Source organism: Balaenoptera musculus, chromosome 5, assembly GCF_009873245.2.
Source record: "Balaenoptera musculus isolate JJ_BM4_2016_0621 chromosome 5, mBalMus1.pri.v3, whole genome shotgun sequence".
Taxonomy (NCBI): Eukaryota; Metazoa; Chordata; class Mammalia; order Artiodactyla; family Balaenopteridae; genus Balaenoptera; species Balaenoptera musculus.
The window spans coordinates 50,254,076-50,268,342 of NC_045789.1; the positions used below are offsets into that span (position 1 = coordinate 50,254,076).

The following is a 14,267-nucleotide window of genomic DNA, read 5'->3' on the forward strand; positions in this document are numbered from 1 at the left end:
AGTGTCAGAGCACACCCTGGTTTTTCCAAGTTGTGGGGATTTGTACAAATTACACACCTCTCTTCACTTCAGTTTCCTTGTACTTAAATGAGATAATGAAAGTCCCATTCCAAAAGGTTGTTATGAATATTAATCAGGATAATGCATGTACAGTGCTTATTAACTCAATGCCAGCACATAGTAGATGCTCATTAAAGTTGGCTATTATTAAGACTATCCGAGTAGTACTGCAGAAACTTGGCCTCAGGCAAGTCACGTCTTCCTTCCAAGAACCCTCTGTCATGTGATGACAGTTTTCTCAATAGGTCCTTGGTCAGTTAAAGAAAGCAATGTGTGAAGGTGGCTTCATTAGGTGGAAACCATACAGAAATGTGTCAGGCAGCTTGTCTCAACCTGACTCAGGTTCTGACAGGAACAGGGTGGGTAGCCATTTACAGGACCTTCTGATCTCACCAGTAATCAGATCATTTACTGAAACACAAATTAGAGTTCCCTGAATATGCAGGTCTCAGTACTAATCAGGAAGAGCTTTCTTCTCACCATTATGTTATTTACCAATGCAGCGTCAAGGTAGAAATTGTCTTCAAATAATAGTAAAAAATAATGGCTGAAATGTAGTGAATTCTTACTATACAGTCTGTGGGCTAAGCACTTTATTTACATTCTCAAATTTTATGCTTACAGTAATGAAGTAGTACTATTTTTATGCCAATTTTCTAGAAAAGAAAACAGATCTTTAGAGAGGTGAAGGAATCAGCCTGAGGTTGCACACAAGATAGTGCATCTGTGCTTTGATCTGATCACAAGGAGTTCCGTTCCAGAGCCAGTACTTTTAATAACTCTTCTGCACTGCCTAACTGGGTCAAACCCACTACCTTGCTGAAATAATTCATTTTGAGTCACCTACAAGAAGCTGTGTACATGTGATATAGATGTAGCTTTTCGATGACCAGAGAAACAACCAAAATGTTATCTTTCGGACCAGGACACACTGCTGTGTTTCACCAACACTTTGCCCATATTGTATGGTTTCCAATGATCAGAAACTCTTGTGTTACTTGAGCAAATGCCAACTGGATATTTCATTGGTTAAAATATATTCTAACTGCATATGACGTGTTCATGAGCCTTCTAATCTCTAAATAGGGATTATTCCTCAATACTACAACCTTTGTCATCAGCTAAACCATTAGAAATCCCAGTATCTCCTTAAGATGAAAGACAATGATGAGGTCCAGGTATCCTAAAGTCATATGGATGTTAGGTGGGAAGATTATGTGATAAGGTAGTCAGATTATTACACTGAAAACAATGGAATTGACCCTAGAATTTAACAGTCCTAAAACTAGGAGCCTTGTGACTGAATTGGTTGGTTGTTTTGCCATCGTGAAGGGCTTGCCTCTCAATTTTTTTTTTTTTTTTAATTTTGAAAACAGTACATTTTATATTTGACACATATGTAGCACTTCTGCATTGGGTATATGAAGAAATTCATAAAGAAAGTCCCAGCCCTTGACAATTTTATATTTTAACTTGAAAATAAAGAAATTATAGGAAAGATATTTAAGAAAATTTAAAACAAAATATTGATGCAAAATGGTGATCACAACCATTGCTATACAGTTTATTTAGTCACCTATCTTGCATAGCCAAGAAATTTCTAAGTTGATGCCACTGGTGTACAGGCGCCATGTAGAATTGCTAAAGTTGTGACACATCTGAATTGGGACGGACACAAATGATGATAATCTTACTGACTTACACAGTGTTTTCTCTGTGGCAGACAATGCTTTCATTTAATCTTCCTTACAGCCCTACGACGTACGGGAGGAAAATGAGGCAGTGAGGGGAAAAGAGGTGCAGCATCTGAGGTCATAGAACTTGCAAGTGGCAGAGTTGGGATTTGAACCCAGAAAATATGACTCCAGAATCTTAGATCATCACTACCATACTCTGACTCAGTGTTACCCATAAAAGCTCAGCTTTAAGCCCAAGGCAACGTCTACTCATCAGGAACCCTAGGCAGGAAGTTCGTTCTCTGGGAAGACTGCAAGAGCTACCCAAACTGAGAATGATGGAAGAAGCACAAACTAACTGACCAGAATGACCAGCCCGCTGAGAATGGCCACTTACCAAGAGAGGGTGAGGGCAGGACGACCACCTAGGGGTGCTTCTATGTGCAAATGCCCCTCTGGCCCTCAGTGTTCATGATTCGGGAGAAAAGAAGGGTATCTGGTACATGTGAACTTTCCTGAGCATTACACAATATAACATGTTGCAGCAAGTCACCATTGGGGACTGAGGACAGAGGAGTCACAGGTCTCTGCTTCCCAGAAAATTACATTCTAAAGTTCCTTATTGGAAGCTATTCTTGATTCTCACTTCCCTCTGGCTCTCCTCGTATTTCTGTATTTCATTTTCAAGAAATTTCTAGTATTTCACAGTGATTCCATCTTTTTCACACTGAGAAATGAGCTGACTGTCCACATTAATCAGTCAACTCATGAAAACCATCCAAACAAGTTATAAGAAATCCTGCGCCCTCAAGCCTTGCTCTGATTCAGACATAGCCATCAGTGAAGCATAGGATGTGATGTGAGCTGGTTCCCAGAACTATTGATATCCCTCAGCTATGGACTCCGAGACCAATGTGCAGTAATGAGCTCGGGACAAATGGAGGGCTTCGTGCTGCAAAAAACAGGCTAAGCGCCACATCTACTCTGTGTGTGCCAAGTAATGCCAATTCATGAGTTGACTCTGTCGACACCACTTGATACATTCACCATAAGCTGGAGGATCATTGACAAGCTGCCTCAAGTATGGTAATAGGAAAATTAGGAGGTATTCATTAATGCCAAGACAAGGACTTTGTCTTATAACTTTGTCAAGTTAACGTTGCATGAAATCGAGTGTTTTGAGATTATTTGCAACACAACGTTTATCATACATCTCCTATGAGCCAAGAAATGAGTCAACTTCTTGGAATACAAAGATTAATAAGACACAGCCACCTCCAGTGAAGAACTCATAATACAGTATTAGTGGAAGCAACAAATATCCATGATGTATTAATACAACAGGAGCAAAATTTGTCCTCTTTCCTCTCTGATTTCAGATTTAAATTTGATGCTAACCTAGTCCTTGTTTATAAATAAAAATGTAATTTGGCCTTCTTGGTCTTAGATTTTGAAGAGAGCAACAAAGATCATACTGTTTTCAACTTCTAGGTGAAAACTTTCAAAAAGCTTATGGCAATGTGATAAGAACTCTTTTACTAGAAACAAAATTTCCAAGATGCAAACTGAAGCCATTCTCAAGTAAAGAAATAAATCAGTTCGGGGATAACAAACCAGCTGATGATTCCCCGTGGGCCAATGTAATTGCCTAATTCAGAGATAGTCTCAACAATGAAGAAGGACAACTGTTAATGGTGTTTTAAAGACCTACGTTGTCAATACACTAGCATATCCCACTTTTCCCTGCTAAGAGGATCCTGATTTGACCGTGTGCTCTCCACAATGTGACAATGTGAATTCTGCCCAGGGATGAATTATGAGAAATCTAAATCCATAATGATGATCCCATTCTTATTTGTCAGTGATTGGTTCAGGGGTTGACCTGCGATCTGTTTCTGCTCAGTTAGATGACAGGGCAGTCAGCTAGGGAGTTTTCTAGATAGAACTTTTTTCCCTGATTAAATAGAGGTATATGATATACGCTGTCTTTCTACTAAGGGCGTTGTCCTGTGTAGGTATGATACCTGTGCAGATATGATACTTGGAGTTTCCACAGTCATCATGATGAAACACATTGCCAATGTGATAGGATCGGGAGAAACTTGGTAACATGGTCAAGCTGCTGAGCCATCCCTAAAACCATTATTTCATGACTTCCTGTTATGTGAGAGTATAATAAACAATTATTTATGCAAACAAGCAAAGTACTTTGTCCCAAACTCGAAGACAGCAAATAGGAAGGGCTGAGATTTCAAACCTAGATATAGCTGACTCAAACGCCATTGGCTTGGTCGTCTATGCCAGGCTAAAGAAGTAAAAAAAAAAAAAAAACAAGAAAGTAAAAAATGGATATTAAGTATCCTGGCTCTTGCCTTTAAAGGCATACCACTAACGTGGATATTCCTGTGCCAGAGCCTGGACAAGTCCCAGATCTATTCAGGAGTTTCTGTTTTCTGTGCCAAAAGTCAAGGTCAGCTGTAGGGCAGCTGTAGTAGTCTGACCAGTGGAGTTTAGCCAAATGATTCTGGATAAGACAGTTCAGTTTAAAGCTGCTTTGGGGATTCAAATCTAAATCTCAGCAGTATCAACAATTCTTAACAGTTTTCAGTGTAAACAAACACTGCCTGAATAAGCATTCTTCTTGATTTTTAGTTGTGCATAAATTATCTTCTTTAAAAACTTTACAGAGCAGTCAAATTTCTGAAGGTGTTCATATTATGTCAATACTTTAACAAATTTTTTCCTGATAAAATTGTGAGTCATCTTGTACTGAAGACAGAGGTATATATTTTTCATAAGTCAAAGTTACTGATATTTTAAGAAGGGTAGAGCAATTTGAAACACTCCTGGAGAAAGAATAACATTCTCCTAGCATGGTTAAAGATGACAGTGGTCTCAGAAGTAAAAGCAATTCCTAAGAGAAATGCAAATCAGATCCACAATGAGATATCGCCTCACTCCTGTTAGAATGGCCATCAACAAAAAGACAAGAGATAGGTGCTGGTGTGGATGTGGAGAAAAGGGAACCCACATACACCGTTGGTGGGAATGTACATTGGCACAGACACTATGGAAAAGAGTATGGAGATTCCTCAAAAAATTAAAAATGGAACTACCATATCGTCCAACGCTTCCACTTCTGGGTATTTATCCAAAGAAACCAAAAACACTAATTTGAAAAGATATAAGCACACCAATGTTCATTGCAGCATTATTTACAATAGCCAAGACATGGAAACAACCTAAGTGTGCATCAGCAGATGAATGGATAAAGAAAATATAGTATACACACACACACACACACACACACACAGGAATGCTATTCAGCCATAAAAAAAGAAGGAAATCCTGCCATTTGTGACAACATGGATGGAGTTTGAGGGCATTATGCTGAGTGAAATAAGTCAGCCAGAGAAAGACAAATACTACCTGGTATCACTCACACATAGAATCTTAAAAAAAAATTCGAAGAAAAAGAGAACAAATTTGTGGTTACCAGATGCAGGGCGTAAGGGGTGGTGGAATTAGATGAAGGTTGTCCAAATGTACAAACTTCCAGTTAAAAGACAAATATGCCCTAAGGATGTAATGTACAACACGATGACTACAGTTTACACTGCTGTACTGTACATTTGAAAGTTGTCATGAGTGTGGTTCCTAAAAGTTCTCATCAGAAGGAAAAAAAATTGTTTGTACTTATATGAGGTGACAGATGTTTAAACATATTGTGATAATTATTTCACAATATGTCAAGTCATTATGCTGTATACCTTAAACTTATACAGGGATATATGTCAATTATTTCTCAATAAAACTGAAGGGGAAATAAAGCTATTGCTAGGAAAGGAAAGTATTTTTATAAAAGGCTTTTTTCCCAGAACTGGGTGGTGGCTGAAAGAGAGAGGAAAATAAGCATCTGAGTGTCTGACTGCTCAAAGTGTGGTCCGGGAACCAGCAGTAACGGCATCGCCTGAAAGAGTACTGGAAATGCAGAGGCTCGGGCCCCACCCCAGATCTATAGGATCAGAACTTGCAAGTTAACTAGACCTCAGGTGATTCACACGCACATTATAGTTTGAGAAGCAACAGCTTAGAGCAGTGATTCTCCAGCTTGGCTGCACTTTGAATTTTCTGCAGAGCTTTAAAAAACGCATGACTGGATCCAACTCCCGGAACTTCTGATTTAATTGTTCTGGGTTACGGTTGGGACATTGAGGTTTTTTGAAGTTCCCAAGCAATTATAATGTGCAGCCAAGCACTGATTCAGTGGGCTGATAGTGGCATTCCAGTTTATTTGTTCTCCTCAGCGACACTAGGAAGTGTGTAAGTCTCTCAGTTTTAGACCTGAAGTGATGAGACCCTGTGACAAAAGAATGCTTTAGGATCCGATGTAGGACATTCAATAAGAAGTCATAGAATTCTGAGTGTAGACGTGCTTTACTTTACATAATAGATCTTTCCTTATAACTTACATGTTCAATAAATCTTTATAAATAAGAATAATTTTTGTGCTCTTTACATCTATCATTCATTGTGCTAGACAATTCTTTTTTAATCATTCTATAAACTCTTACAAAGAAGGTATTATTGTCCCTCTTTCACAGATTTGGAAACTGAGGGTTCAGAGATGTTAAGTTATTTTCCAAAGTCACACACCTGACAAACAGTGATGTCAGGATTTAAGGAGTGGTCTTTCCGTCTCCAAAGCTGATGTTCTTTCCCTTGATCTAATTGCTTCCATATACTTAAGCACAAGTCATATTCCAAATTCATCAAGTTTGTCATTTCTGTAAATACATAAGATAAATCATTTTGAAAAGCAAAGAGCTATTTGAAGGAATCACCCTAATTCATCTACTTTATACATTACGAGGTTTATATAGATTTTCCCAAAGGAATGTAGTCCAAGCTCCATCTTTAGCCCTCACTGGATGGGTTTTAAAACAAGTAACCAGGGTTACTTCACCTCCTTTCTTCTTGCTCTCCACCATCCCACCTCACCACTGGCTTCAATTAAAATGAAATTAAAAAGTTGCAAGCCAAAAGAAAATTACTTTGCTATTGCCATATGCATATATTCAGCTATCCAATTACTTGAGCTGACGGAAGTAAGCAAGGAATAATCAAAACTTTATTGCCCTGTATGGGTTTAGCAGGCCTTCTGTGGTGATTTTCCTAACAAGAAACTATGGAGACCCAGTAAGATGCTGCTGGTACCCTGTATTCAAACTATTTAAGAATGAAATTTACACTGCAAAGGAAATTCCCTATCACGAACACTTGGTGGGGCTTTTTTTTTGGAGAATTTATAGCACAATATGCCACAACACATCACTTCTTTAGTACCAGACTGCTGGTCTCTGGGTCAAAGAACTGAGTTTACCTAAAATAAATTAGTTAACTGACAAAAATGCCCTAAGAATGGGAAGAAAAACCTCCAAAACATTCTGGGCAGCGTGCACATGCCCCAACAGATAAAACAATGCCTTAGAGAGTCCATCAAATGGCTACTTCACCTGCAAATATATTGTTCCCAATACTTAGAAATTGACAAGCACTAAGCTAAGTGCTGTATATGCATCATTTCATTGAAAACTCATAGCAGCTCTACAAAGAAGATTCTACTAATTTCATCTTACAAATGAAGGTGCTGAGGCAAGGAGAAGTTAAATGACTTGCATAAAACCATACTGCTTGTAACTGTGGACCTAAGAATTGAATGACTGCAACCTGTCTAGATCCCATGTCTTTAGCCCAATACTGCCACTTAGAGGTAAAATGGGATATCACTTCCAATAGGTCAAAGATTTAAAATGGAATGTCCTGGACAGGCCTGACCAGCATCTATTCCCTCTGTTCCTCCTACCCAACAGATCTCTGATTTTTCTTTAAGGAAATATCTGTAGTAACCGTGTAGTAATCACACAGTAACCGTGATGTGAAAGTGGACTTATCCATTTCCACAGTTCCAGTTGACGGTCAATCAGCTTATTCTCAAACCCCTTGCAACTATGGTCAATGTACCTTAGTTCAATCTGCACGAAGAACAGGAAATATCATTTGATATGTAAGAAGTGCCACTTTCTACCCTGGAAATGGACAAGGAAGCCTGTCGCCCCTTCGTGACCATGCATCTTTGTGACTGTGGGGTGACGTCCGGCCTGGGATAAAGCCAGAATGATCCTAGCATTATGGGAGTTTTATTTGGAAGTGAACTTTTAACTATCAATACAAATGCCAAGATACTACACAAAACATCCACAGGAACTTTTTTCATCTTTTTTTGAATAGTTCACAAATATTTCCTGCATAATCCAACATACAACAGAGAAATGGTACATCTTTTTCTTTCAATTTGCATACAATGGAAAAACAAGAATATATATATATTTTTTACAAAGTTTAGCTAACAGACACTACCAAGCTGACAGTTTTAAGTCTATAGGTGAGAAATTATCTAATAAAAAATAATCATAATTTATTTAGCATCAGTCACTTCCATAACCAAGTATTATTCTGATTAATAAAACTTGCCACCATTAGGCTTCTGGTATATTCTTATACCAACTACTCCATCTGTTGTATTGCTCCCCACCTTGGTTCTTCACAATTACAAACAGAAAATCGTTGCAAAGTAGGGGCAAGCATTTGCAAAAACAAACAAAAATCGCCAGCTTATTATAAGCATGAATGTATGGTGGAATTTCCTCCCAAGCAATGGACTTTCAAATCACTTAAGAAAACACCAATGTGATTTCTTGAATATCTTGAATGTGTCAAGATATTTTGCCTAAGTTCAAGAAGAGATTCATTTATTTATATCCAACAAGGGACTGAAAATTAAGCTTAGTGTTTAGTTTGGGGGAGTTTGGGGGGAATTCAGCCATTTTAAAAATGACTGTCTTACAGATGAATGGATAAAGAAGATGTGGCAATATATACAATGGAATATTACTCAGCCATAAAAAGAAACGAAATTGAGTTATTTGTAACGAGGTGGATGGACCTAGAGTCTGTCATACAGAGTGAAGTAAGTCAGAAAGAGGAAAACAAATACTGTATGCTAACACGTATATATGGCATCTAAAAAAAATGTTCTGAAGAACCTAGGGGCAGGACAGGAATAAAGACACAGACGTAGAAAATGGGCTTGAGGACACGGGGTGGGGAAGGGTCAGCTGGGATGAAGGGGGGGAGTGGCATGGACTACTATATACTACCAAATGTAAAATAGATCGCTAGTGGGAAGCGGCCACATAGCACAGGGAGATCAGCTCGGTGCTTTGTGACCACCTAGAGGGGTGGGATAGGGAAGGTGGGAGGGAGACGCAAGAGGGAGGGGATATGGGGATATATGTATATGTATAGCTGACTCACTTTGTTATAAAGCAGAAACTAACACACCACTGTAAAGCAATTTTACTCCAATAAAGATGTTAAAAAAGAAAAAAGACCATCTTAAAAAAAATGACCACCAAAAACAGGTTCACTAAATTTATTTTAAAAATCATAAAACGTTTCTTACAAAAGAGCATTACATTCTGCACACTGCTCTGAATAGATGCCAGGGACATATGGACTATTGTTACTTTTCCTCCCTGTCCCACCCCCCCCCCCACCAAATGTTGCAGTGACCACAAAGCAAAGTGTTCACAATAATTACATGGGGGGATTTTTTTTTAAACCACCAACAATGAACAAAAATTAAAATTCACTCACTCTGCTGCTGTTTCAAAATTTCAATGTTCATTTTTGCACACCCTCCCCCAACCCCCAACCCTGTTTGCAAGGAAATAAAACATTTCATTTGGTGAACTGCAAAGATTTCGCTACACTTTGAACACAGAGCGCCTGTGAAGCAGAGGAATGTTGGCTTTTTAAACAGAAGCAGATTAAAAAAAAAAAAAAAGATGCAGGACTCCTTCAGTTCTTCACTATTCTTAGAAAAACTTTCCAGAATACTGCTTCACACTATAAAAAAGAAAAAAAATATATCTTGCATTAGAATCCTTCAACATCTGCAGACTTCTTCACACTGTTCTGCAGCAAATACTGTGCATTCTGTATCTGGTCCTGTGTTCCTGTAATGGTAATGATCCGATCTTCGGACCCTTCTAAAGGCTCATCAATTCTGATAGAAGCTCCTGACTCATGACGGGTTTGTTTAATCCGCTGACCACCTTTGCCAATAGTAGACCCAGCGAAATCTTTGGGAATAGTTACTTGTGTAGTAATAACAGGTCCACCAAGATCACCGTATGAGCCACGACCCCCTGCATAGGCATAATCATGTCCAGAGCCACCCTGTGGTTCATAAGCCATCTGTCACTCTGATGGGCTCCATGTATCTATTGCAGAGTCCCAGGTTTCATCAGCACTGAAACCAACCATGCCATCATAACGGTCTCCAGGTCTTCCTCTTCTGTCAGGCCATTAGCTCTCCTCCTCTAGGTGGTGGTGGAGGAAGAGGAAGATTCCGAGCTCTGCCACCCCCCCGGCCACCTCGTCCAGGAGGAGGTCCTCGACGAGGGCTCATATCATCATAATCTCTTCTGGATGGAGGCATGAGACGCCCGCCCCGACCAGGAGACATTCTGTCAAAACCACCTCTTCCCCGCATGGGAAATCCCAAGGGACATCCACGGCAGTCATCAAACATTGTAAAACCACCATAATCATAGGTTTCATCGTAAAAATTGGGATCATACGGCTGAGCACGTCCTTTGATGGGAGACTCTGATTTAAGATCAAGGATGATCTTTATGCACTCTACAACCTTAAAACGTTTTTCTCCAATAAGAACTACTCTGTCAGTGGATTGAGGACAACATTCCTGGAAAAGCTTGATTGTTGTCTGAGTGTTCTCTTGAAGTTCTTTGATTTTAGCACCTTTGACCCCAATAATTCCTCCAGCCAGACTCTGATGAATCAACAGTCTCAACTCGCAGTCAAAGTTGCATCCTTTATAGTGTTGGTAATTTAAGCATTCCACAGCTTCAGATTCGAGCGGGAGCTGGCTGGTGGCGGTGGGTGATGGCACCTGCAGCCCCTCTTCCAAGGGAAGGATGATTTTCTTCAGAATTTCTCTGTTTCAATATCAGCACTGATACTCAATATGCGCTCGGGGCCACTGCTGTCTGGGACTGAAACACTGGCATTGCAGTCTGTATGGAAGAGCCTTAATATTCTTGCCTCTTTTTCCAGTCACTGCCCCAGCATTCTTGCTCTGAAACAGAATGCGTAATTCAACCATCTCATCAGTGTTTCTAAATCTTTCAAAAGCTTGTTCCTCTTCCATATCTTCAGCAGGGTGTTTACCAAATTCGCCATTGGTTTCGGTGTTGGGAAAGGCTTCCTCTGGCTGTTCAGTTTCCATTTTCTTGTATTAAAGGGACACACCAATCAGTTATTAAATATATCCTTTCAGGGCAGAACTGAAGTGTTCTGGGCGGGACCAACTGACACCGTAGTGCTGCAGCAATCTATAGGCCGCAAATAAGCGGGAAGTAGGCAAGACGTCGAGGTTGATGCAGCAGAGGAACAGAGGATAATGACGCCTGCCAAGGAAAACAAGCTTTATTTTCTGAGAATTTGGAGCAAATGTTATCAGTCATAGGTACCTTTTAGTCTAAAAACAGGAAATGATGTTGAGAAATAAAACATGACCAAAAGGATTGTTTCTCATTTTGTTCAAAACCATTTCCTCCATGAACTTTTCCTCTAGGAATTCAAAGAACTACATAGATGGAACATGACTCAGTCTCTCCACTGACGTCACTTATTGACAGTTGGGAATTTTGGCTTCCCCATGTCAGTACCCTGACACAGGTCTTTCTACTTATTTACCTGCAGGGAGTTGACTCAGAGGAAACCTCAGAGTTTCAAAATGCCTTACAGGCAAATGGCAAAACATGCACCAGCCAAACAGAAACTGGATTGTCGTCTTTCCATAAGCATTCCTATGTTTCTATGATAAATAAATAAATAAATACCACATCTATTAAAATACTTGGGAAGGAGGAAGATTGCCAAGCATTTAACAAAATTATTGTTGACCTATTCCATGTCTAAAGAAAAGAATACTGAAAAATTGAGGAAATCTGGAGAGAAAATACTGTGTAAATTAGAGATGTGAACCTGGAAAGCTAGATTAAGACAAATCAAGTTTACCTGCAACGTTCTAGCCAAGTTAAGTTGAAATTACTAATAGGTGAAGTAAAGAAGGTGTCACACCCTCCACTGGGACACCACCGTGGTTGAAAAAGCAGTGTGTGCTGCTCATTGTGTGAGGGAGAAATCACACCTTGGGGGGGGGGGTATCTCGTGAAAATGGCATTCATTCAGAAGAATTTATTTTTAAATTTGGACTTGCGTTAGGTGATTTGGGGTGAGGGTTAGGAAACAGGGCTTCGCTCTGGACTGAATGTTGTCAGAAAGTGGGGCAATTCTATGGTTGGGTCTCTTATTAAATCTTACCTAGACAGAGGGATATCAAGACCGAGGCTAAAACTGTAACGAGTAAAGAAGCAGCAGGCATGTTGATCAGCCTGCACGGCCAGATGTTTGATCATTTTTGTGGCTTAGCCCACATTCATGATTTACTCTGTGTTCAGCTGTGGTTATGAAGTGGTCTTGTTTGTGTCTTGATCCATCAGGGTCACAGAGCAGCTTGCCTGATGTCAGTGTTCTGTGAAATTGTTTATTTCAAAAGAAGAACATGAAGGTCTTGCTGGGCGTACCAGCCCAGCTCCTGGAGGTTGGGGACAGCTTTTCTCTTTCTCAAAACCATACAAGATTTTCAGCGTCAAATTATATAAAGCAATTCTTCTTAATAAACAAAGAAACAGGTCCAAAAAGACTGAGAAGGAGACTTGTAAAGTTATAGTGTGAGTGAGGAGAAAATTGTTTTATCAAGTTGACAGCCACCTTCATTAGACAAGCTGATAAAATTTCTCATCTTCATCATTCAAAGTCAGATAAATTTTTTAAACTTTGTCAGTACGAAGTTTCAAAATTAGCTAAATAAATTTTCTTTACGTCAAGAAAAACTGGGCAGAATTTTTAAGAGTCCACAGATACTGAGCTGGAAATATTTACAAAGCACGGGCTATACAGAAACATATTTTGATGTATGCCACAACAAACCTGCCTGACCCTTTTGAAAAGTGATTAGGCCGTAGATGCCAGGAGGTATAAAAATATATATGTGTTTTGAGTTAGTAACACTGATCATAAGGCTTTATTCTTTGTAAATATTCTTTAAAAATAGAAAAATTACATGCTTAAGATGTTACCATCAAATTACTAGTGATAATTACAGTTTTTTTTTTTAAAGGTGCTGTCAAAAGCAGTACTCTTTTTTTTGATTTATTTAATTAATTAAGTTATTTTTGGCTGCATTGGGTCTTTGTTGCTGCACACGGGCTTTCTCTAGTTGCTGCGAGCGGGGGCTTCTCTTCATTGTAGTGCACGGGCTTCTCATTGCGGTGGCTTCTCTTGTTGCAGAGCACGGGTTCTAGGCACGCGGGCTTCAGTAGTTGCAGCACTCAGGCTCAGTAGTTGTGCCTCTCGGGCTCTAGAAGCGCAGGCTCAGTAGTTGCGGCGCACGGGCTTAGTTGCTCCTCGACATGTGGGCTCTTCCCAGACCAGGGCTCGAACCCATGTCCCCCGCATTGGCAGGCAGATTCTTAACCACTGCGCCATGAGAGAAGTCCCTAGTTACAGTTTAATAGCATCCTAATTTCAAACACTAGGAGAAACAATAAATTTGCATCTAAGTCTCCTAGATTATCTACTAAGGCAAAATTTAACTGATCATTACTAGAGGTGCTATGGCCCGTCAAAGTTGTCCTGCTTTGGAGTCCAATGCGTCTTTTATCTCCACCTTATCAGTCACCGGATATGGGTAGGGCCCAGAAGGCTATGAGCTTAGGTGAAGTCAGCTCACCTCAGCAGTTCACCTCAGCAACTGAGGCAATTTCTGAAGGGTCTGAGCTGAAGGTCATCTGCTCACGGTATTCCAGTAGTGTTACTGAGTCCAAGCTCATTCTGCTTGCCCCACGACAGGCCGATAAATCGGGAGGTGAGGTGTTGGGGCAAGGTAGAGCGACTTTATTCGGAAAGCCGGGAGTCCGAGAAGACGGCAGACTAGAGTCCTAGAGAACCATCTTCCCAGGGTCTGGATGCGAGTTTCTTTTATAGAACAGAGACGGGGGCGGTGAGGAGGTAAAGTAAAAAAGGCCATAAGTTTTGCAAATGTCTCCTGGTTTCGCCAGGCTCAGGGAGGGGATGTGTTAATTTCTTCTTTCCTGCAGCCATTCACAGGTGAGCTGGGTCAGGATGTTCCTTGTGAGCTGAACAAAGGTATTTTAGTTTAACATTCAGGCAGAGTGGCAGGGTTCCCTGAGACAGGCCATTATGTATGTCTATAGCTATAGTCGACATCCTTTTCGTGATTAACTTGTAACAAAAGCAACAGAAAGCAAAGAAACAGATCTAATATGGAATCAGATTTGTTCTTCCCTATTCCAG

The 14,267-nt window shown here is 40.0% G+C and overlaps 1 pseudogene; it reads right to left on the bottom strand.

Moving 5' to 3' along the window:
• Positions 1 to 9,504: 9,504 nt before the first annotated feature.
• Positions 9,505 to 11,349, bottom strand: LOC118895238 (annotated as a pseudogene).
• Between the last annotated feature and the right edge of the window lie 2,918 nt (positions 11,350 to 14,267).